This window comes from Lathyrus oleraceus, chromosome 6, assembly GCF_024323335.1.
Source record: "Lathyrus oleraceus cultivar Zhongwan6 chromosome 6, CAAS_Psat_ZW6_1.0, whole genome shotgun sequence".
Taxonomy (NCBI): Eukaryota; Viridiplantae; Streptophyta; class Magnoliopsida; order Fabales; family Fabaceae; genus Lathyrus; species Lathyrus oleraceus.
In genome coordinates this window covers 246,801,910-246,809,856 of record NC_066584.1, presented here as the reverse complement: position 1 = coordinate 246,809,856, position 7,947 = coordinate 246,801,910, and the positions used below count along the sequence as shown (strand labels likewise).

The 7,947-nt window shown below is 41.0% G+C and overlaps 1 non-coding gene across 1 annotated transcript; it reads left to right on the top strand.

The window, feature by feature from the left end:
- Positions 1-2,160: 2,160 nt before the first annotated feature.
- On the top strand, positions 2,161-2,267 carry LOC127098858 (small nucleolar RNA R71). The gene has a single exon (XR_007793543.1). It is a non-coding gene; the product is annotated as a small nucleolar RNA R71 (small nucleolar RNA).
- Positions 2,268-7,947: the final 5,680 nt, after the last annotated feature.

Here is a 7,947-nt window from a genome sequence, read left to right as displayed (position 1 = left end):
GATTCCAGCATCTAGTAGTTTCTTTACTTCATCCTTGACTACCGTACTTAGGATTGGGTTGATCCTTCTCTGGTGTTCTCTAGAGGTTTTACAATCTTCCTCTAGCATAATGTGATGCATACAGATAGAAGGACTTATTCCTTTTAGGTCGGCGATGTTGTATCCTAACGTCGTTGGGTATTTTCTTAAGACATCTAGTAATTTTTCAGTTTCCATCTGTCCCAAGTCAGCATTGACTATTACTGGTCTTTTGAGTTTAGTGTCTAGGAATTCGTATCTTAGGCTCTTTGGTAGTGCTTTTAATTCCAAGTCAGATTTCTTTGGGCATGGCATGTGGTTGGGTGTAAGTGCTAAGCATTCGCTTAGACTGTCATTTTGGTATGGTTCATGCCAATTGTCGTCTTCAAATATTGGAGGGATTTGGATTTTCATTATATCAGAGTATGTGGTTTCTTGCATCTTCATCTCTCTCACGCACTCGTCTATGACATCAAGTAGATAACAGGTATCGTCTATAGTTGGCGCTTGTAAGAATTGGGTCAAGATGAATTCAAACTTTTCCTCTCCAACTTCGAATGTTAGCTTACCTCTCTTTACGTCTATTATGGCTCCGGCGGTAGCCAAGAATGGCCTTCCTAAAATGATATGTGTACTGGCATCTTCTTTGATGTCCATGATTATGAAGTCTGTAGGAATGTAAAATTGTCCTACACGTACGGGGACATTCTCTAGTATACCGACAGGATATTTGATTAAGCGGTCAGCTAATTGAACAGACATCTTGGTTGGTCTTAGTTCTCCCATACTGAGCCTTTTACAGATGGTTAAGGGAATTACACTAATGTTGGCTCCTAGATCACATAGAGCTTTGTCTATGACGAATTTTCAAATGACGCAGGGTATGGAGAAACTACCTGGGTCTTTTAGTTTGGGAGGCATGTTGTTTTGGATTATTGCGCTACACCCTGCAGTAAGTGTAACTGTTTCGTTATCCTTAATCTTTTTCTTATTGGATAGGATCTCCTTAAGAAATTTGGCATATGAGGGCATTTGTGTGATGGCTTCTGTAAAGGGAATTGTAATGTTTAGTTGCTTCAGAAGTTCAACAAATTTCCAAAATTGACTCGCAGTTTTAGAACTTGTGAGTCTTTGAGGATACGGAATGGGTGGTTTATAAGGAGGTGGAGGCACATAAGGTTTTTCTTTCCCTTCGGCCTCTTGGGTATTATCTTCTATTTCCTTTGGTTCACTCACCTGCTCAGTTGTAGTTTTGTCTGGTTTTTAGTACATGGCAGGGTTTTGGAGTCTAGGATCTACGGGTCCGTCTATTTCTTTTCCACTCCTCAGTATAACGGAATTTTCATGTCCTTTTGGATTAGGTTGCGGCTGTCCAGGAAATGTTCCAGCTGGAGCGGTTGTAGATGCTTGATGTTGAGCCACTTGTGAAATCTGTGTTTCAAGCATTTTATTATGGGTGGCTAAGGCGTCTACTTTGCTCGCTAGTTGTTTAAGTTGCTCACTAGTATGTATGTTTTGGTTCAAGAAGTCTTTGTTTGTTTGAGCTTGGGTATCTATGAAGCTTTCCATCATTAATTCGAGATTTGAATTCCTAGGCATGTTAGGAGCATTATTGGTTGGCTTTTGATATCCAGGCGGAACAGCTGGTGCTTGGCCAGGTGCATACAGGGCGTTGTTATTCTTATACGAAAATTATGATGGTTTTTCCAACCTGGGTTGTAGGTATTCGAATAGGGATTTCCTTGTGCGTAATTCACTTAATCCGTTGGGACTCCTGCTAATATTTGACATTCTTGTGCAGTGTGTCCAGGGTTTCCACATAACTCACAATTTGGAGTTACAGCAGCCACGGTGGCTGTGGATGGTATGGTCAAGTTATCTAACTTTTGAACAAGGGCATCTACCTTGGCATGGACATGGTCAAGGCTACTGATTTCGTACATTCCACCCTTTGTTTGGGACTTCTCTACTGGAGTTCTTTCACCTCCCCATTGGCAATGGTTTTAGGCCATGTTTTCAATGAGTTGATAGGCTTCGTTGTATGGCTTATCCATAAGTGCACCGCCCGCGGCAGCGTCTATTGTCAGTCTTGTGTTATATAGAATCCCATTGTAAAATGTGTGAATGATCACCCAGTCTTCGAGACCGCGATGTGGACATATCCTCATCATGTCCTTGTATCTCTCCCACGCTTCGTTGAGAGATTCTACATCTTTTTGTCGAAATTCGTTGATTTGAGCTCTCAGCATAGCAATTTTGCTCGGCGGAAAATATCGGGATAAGAAAACGTTCTTCAGTTCTTCCCATGTTGTAACGGAGTTGGAGGGCAGGGATTGAAACCAAGCCCAAGCTCTGTCTCTTAGTGAGAAAGGAAAAATGCGCAGTCTTATCGCATATTGAGATACACCATTCGCCTTTCCAGTGTCTGCGTACTGCACAAACTTGGTCAGGTGTTCATTAGGGTCGTCCGTAGGATTTCCAGCAAATTGATGTTGTTGGACGGCTGATAATAATGAGGGTTTCAGCTCGAATATGTTTCGATTGATAGCAGGGGCAGCAATGTTGTTGTGGGGTTCTTGTTGGGACGGGGTAGCATAGAATTTAAGAGGATGATTCTGTGGTCCTTCTTCAACCATGGTTGGTTTTTCTTCTGGTTTAGTAGGAAAGAAGATATCGGGAATATCGTACTTTTATTGATTCTTTAGTATTCGGTGTCTTATATATAAGAAACACTCTAATTCTGGGATTGGTGGTGCTAAGTTATCGCCTTGTGAGCGAGTACTTGGCATACAATCGGGGGAAATAAGGGAAAGAAGATTAGTTTTTATTTTTACCTTAGTCTATACCGTGCAACGAAAGAATCGCACTATTCGATTATATCAGGTCCCCGGCAACGGCGCCAAAAACTTGATGTGAATCATGACTATATATAAAATATAGTCTATCGGGTACTTGACTGTAAGTGCACAGTCCAGTCGTTTTAGTTTTAAAAGATATCGAACCCACATGGACCTATGGTCAAACTAGTGTTACTAACGTCACTATATTTAGCTAAGGGAATGATTTATAGAAGTTCGGGTGCAGAATATTAAATCTAAGAGAAATTTAGTTTTAAGAAAGAATTGATGGAAGGAATCAGTATGCAACGCATTAATCGTCAGGGATTCGATAAGTCACCGGTGAACAGTTTAAATACCAAATATCTTTCAGTAGAAAATATTTATTTAAAAGGCTTTATCTCACACTCTCGTGATTGTTGATTCGGCCCATAGCTTTAAGTCAGAATGTACGCTCTCGCTGTCCCATTTGAAGTTAAAAATACTTTTTGAGAATAAATAAGTTCTAATTGCTTTTAAAGTGCTCTCGCTGTTTTTAAAATCAATGCCTAGTTTTTACTATCCAGCTCGAGCCTCACACTCTCGCGATTGTTGGTTCTCACCTTAGTTAATTTCCCACTCTCGTGGCAAAATCGTATTAAATAGCTTCTCACTTTTGTGACAAATTTAATTAAATTTAAATTTTAAACCTCGGCCTAAAAGATTTTTTGAGAAAAAGAGTTTTCACCGATTATTATTAAATCCCATCCAATTAAATTGTTACATACTGATACCGGTAGTTTAGCCGGACATGTTAAACAGCACAAACACAGAGCATAAACAGATTAACAGTGCAACAGACATAATTATAACAATAACAAAACAATGATGATAATAATTGAATAAAAACCTGGCAATTGGATTAACAAAGTACGGCAAATCTTGGAGTACTTGAACAGTCCTCCACAAGTCGGTAGAATTCTGCTTCTTCAATACAATTGCTTACTAAATTAAATAAAGTGTAGTAGTTCCCCAGTGTAGGAAACTACTACTATGGCTAACTGGAAAACGGGAAGGAAAAGAGAAAACGGGAATTCTAAAAGGAATGGTAAATGAATTACGGCAATGGAAACAAAGTTGCTGAAAGGAAATAACTAAAAAGCTAGAATGCTGTAGAAAATCAATTGCATAGCGGAAGTGTAAACGTTCCCATTTTTTCCAACTTTTGTCCTTTATATACTCCTTTGGTGGGTCTTGGCAGTTGAGAAAATTAAGGAAGACTGGTTGAGTGAGGAATCCACGAGGAAGTCATTCTGTTGGAGAGAATTTAGGCACGTTTGGTTGCCTCTGATGACTGCTTCAAAGCGTAAAATGTAGTCGTGTGAAGCTCGTCATGGACCTGTGACGGTCGTCATAGGATGGGCCGTGCCGGTCGTCATGCACCTTGTGACGGTCGTCACATCAGCAAATTCTATCTTCTGGTTTTTCTGCTTTCTCATCTGTTTCTTCTTCTTTTTCTTCCTTTTCTACATTTTACTCATTAATGCTTGGAGATTTAAATTCCTGCGAAAATAACTTGAATACTTGCGGAATAATCGGAATATTAACAAACTGGTATGATCTTTGAGTGTAAATCAAGGCAAATATCTGATGCACTTTCGCGTTATCAAACTCCCCTAAACTTGAATCTTTGCTTGTCCTCAAGCAAATGAAATTTGAAAACAAAGTTAAACGCGAATACATTACCCATTCGTACGTGGTTGTCAGGTGGATTGTTAAGATGGCTGATAGTCAAGTAAAACACTAAAGATACAGTGATGATGCAAGCATTAAGCATTAGCGTAGATCTCTCCTTTGCATAAGCCAGTTCGAATCATGCTATTATAGCTCAACCTAGTGTCTCTCGTTTCTATTTCACCCGGTTTCATTCTAGCGCAATCACATTAAGCCCTTTGTGTCGCAACCTGAAAAATACAGTGCGCAAAAAAAACAACCGGCGAAAGAAAAAGACAGAAGAGTCGCCACCGTGCGTTATTCATCCCAAAGGAGGGAAAGGAAACGCTCGAAGTAAACCTGAAAAAGGAAAGGACAAGACGGGGTCTCGCAACCAAATCTTGGGTTCGGGAGTCGGTTATGCGAAGGGAAGGTATTAGCACCCCTACGCATCCGTAGTACTCTACGGGATCCACTTTTGTAGTTTTCGTCTAAAGGGTGTGAGTTTATCTTGTGTTGTTTACCAAAAAAAAAGGGTTAAATGAAAATGACTCGCGCGGATGTCGCATCCACTGCATACGTATCTCATCTGAATATGAGAATCAGAGTCTTCGTAGCTCGGCTGACCTATGGGTTGGGGGATGTGTGCTCGCTAAGACATCGCGTCTTATGCCTACGTATCTCATCTGGAATGAGAATCAGAGCAAGTCGTAGTTCGGCTAACTACGGGGTTGTGGATTGGGTTTTGGACGAACGACGTCACTACGCAATCTACCGGATGCTCGACCTTTGGAGACTTACTCGCCTGCAGTAGAAGGAGTAAACGTGTGTTATGGAGAAGAAAACTCAATGAAGGGTTTGTTTGCATTGTAGGAACGCGCATGCAAAAGGGTAATGAGGATAAGACCTCATAGCTCTTAACCCTGGACAAAGGAACCTGCATAAAGTAAACACAAAAACATTGCCTCCTATCGAGGTCTTCCAGCTAGGAAAGCAGTAAAATGCGGGAAAAATGTAAAAGTACCACGCGGATAAAGATCCGAAGTAACAGGAATTAGAGGAATGGGAAACCCTGAGATCCTTCCAAGCTAACATCATCAAAGAAAGTGGGTCAGTACAGGTAATCGGAATGAACCTCCAGGGGTTATCCCACAAATAAAGTGGGAAACCACGCAAGTTATCCCTGCAAAAGTCATGTGAGCCCTCACAAAAACTCAACAAAAGGGTTAGTGAAACACCATAAGCATTTTTTTCATGGATAACAGTATGGTTTCAGAAACCTCAAACCCTGTGGCATACACTTCAGAAATCATGTGATTAAACATTCAAGGCATAGGTTTCACCCATTCATAATACATCACACATTTAGAACATTCAAATTGAAGGCGTAAAATAATGGGAATAGGGCAAACCTGATTGGAGAGCTTGATTGAAATTGAGTTGCACCCGTGAGGCCCTTCAGGGTTTGGAGGCTACTCTGAATTCTCTGTCAGGTTTCTCTTCAGGTTTTGTCCAGGGTTTTGTTCCAAGGAAACCTCAGAGTATTTTGCTTCTCTTCCTTTTTCTCAAGTGAAGCCTTGGTATTTATAGACTGAATTTCATGGTTTTGTGGGCTCAAATGAGAGAGACCCAAGTCCAAAAAATTTTATTATATTTTATTTATTTTTTATTATTATTTTTATTTATTTATTTTTTTTGTAAAAATTTTTTTTTTTTTTTTTCATTTTTTATTCCATTTTTTTTTCGGATCTAATTCTGATTGACATGATGAAATGCAATATGAAATGCTAAATGAATGCATGAATGAGGAGGGCAAATTTTGGGGTGTTACAGCTGCCCCTATTCAATCATCAGCTAAACTGAGTAGGATGAAAGCGAACAGCTTATCAGACAAACGGGGTGAGCTGTGATTGAATACCAAAGACAGACCGAAAATTTGCGCTCCGAGAACACCACAAAAACGCGGAAATACACCGTGCTGTTTATTTTTCTTTCGATCCTCTGGCTTAATCTGGAGTTTCGATCCTCTGGCTGAACCTATACTCAATTTAGTCCTCTGGTTGGATATTAATTTTGATCCTCGGGCTGGATACGATTTTGATCTTCTGGCTAGATCTTCTTCGATCTTCTGGCTAGATCTCCTCCGTTTCGATTCTCTGGCTGAATCTATTTCCTTTGATTCTCTGGCTGAATCTACTTCGATCTTCTGGCTAGATCTGAATTGTTGCGATTTTCGATCTTCTGGCTAGATCTGAATTGTTTCGATTCTCTGGTTGAATCTACTTCGATCTTCTGGCTAGATCTGGATTGTTTTGATGATAAATTCCCGTCATTAGGATCCCGCATCTGAGGCATGCGCTGGTTGACCCTCTTTTGAAATCTACACCCAACCTTCATATTAGATATGCAGCTTCGAGAATATTCCACTTTTGGGCTTCGTACATATTCTTCGGGCTAGAACATGTTGTAACGACTCCTCAATTAGACTTGGGCTTGTTGGGGAAATAAAGCTTGTAGGCGACTTCACTGGGGAATCTTTAAATTGAGCCTTAGGCTGGCTTACTAGAACACGATTCTCAGGCTGAATCTTCGAAATGACCCTCAGGCTGGATCACCGGAACACGATTCTCAGGCTGAATCTTTGAAATGACCCTCAGGCTGGATCACTGGAACACGATTCTCAGGCTGAATCTTCGAAATGGACCCTCAGGCTGGATCACTGGAACACGATTCTCAGGCTGAATCTTCAAAATGAACCTCAGGCCGGATCACTAGAACACGATTCTCAGGCTGAATCTTCAAAATGACCCTCAGGCTGGATCACTGGAAAACGATTCTCAGGCTGAATCTTCAAAATGACCCTTAGGCTGGATCACTGGAAAACGATTCTCAGGCTGAATCTTCAAAATGACCCTCAGGCTGGATCACTGGAAAACGATTCTCAGGCTGAATCTTCAAAACGACCCTCAGGCTGGATCACTCACGCTTGATCCTCTGGCTGGATCTCATGACCTTGGTTGTAAAGTAATTCTTCAGTCTGCTTGGAAGAACCTGTTTATCAGCTTATGTGTATGCTTGATATGATATGCATGCAAATGCAAATGTTATGCATGGTGTAAAAAGAAATCTGCTTGGGGAAGCAAACTCCGGTAGGGAACAGATCGTTGTATCAATCCTTGAATGCTCTGTGGGGAATGATCCGTCTGCCGGGACCAATGAGCCACCAAAAATAAATTGGCTGCTTGAAAAGTTGACCTTGCGGGGGGAGTATCAACTATGGAAACTTTGTTCGGCGAGGCTCTGTGAGGAGAGTCTGTGGGGAAAACACTTCTTGGGGAAATGTCGTAGGAAACGGCCTTTGCTGGGGATATGAACTTGCTAATCGCCCTCAAGCTGGGGA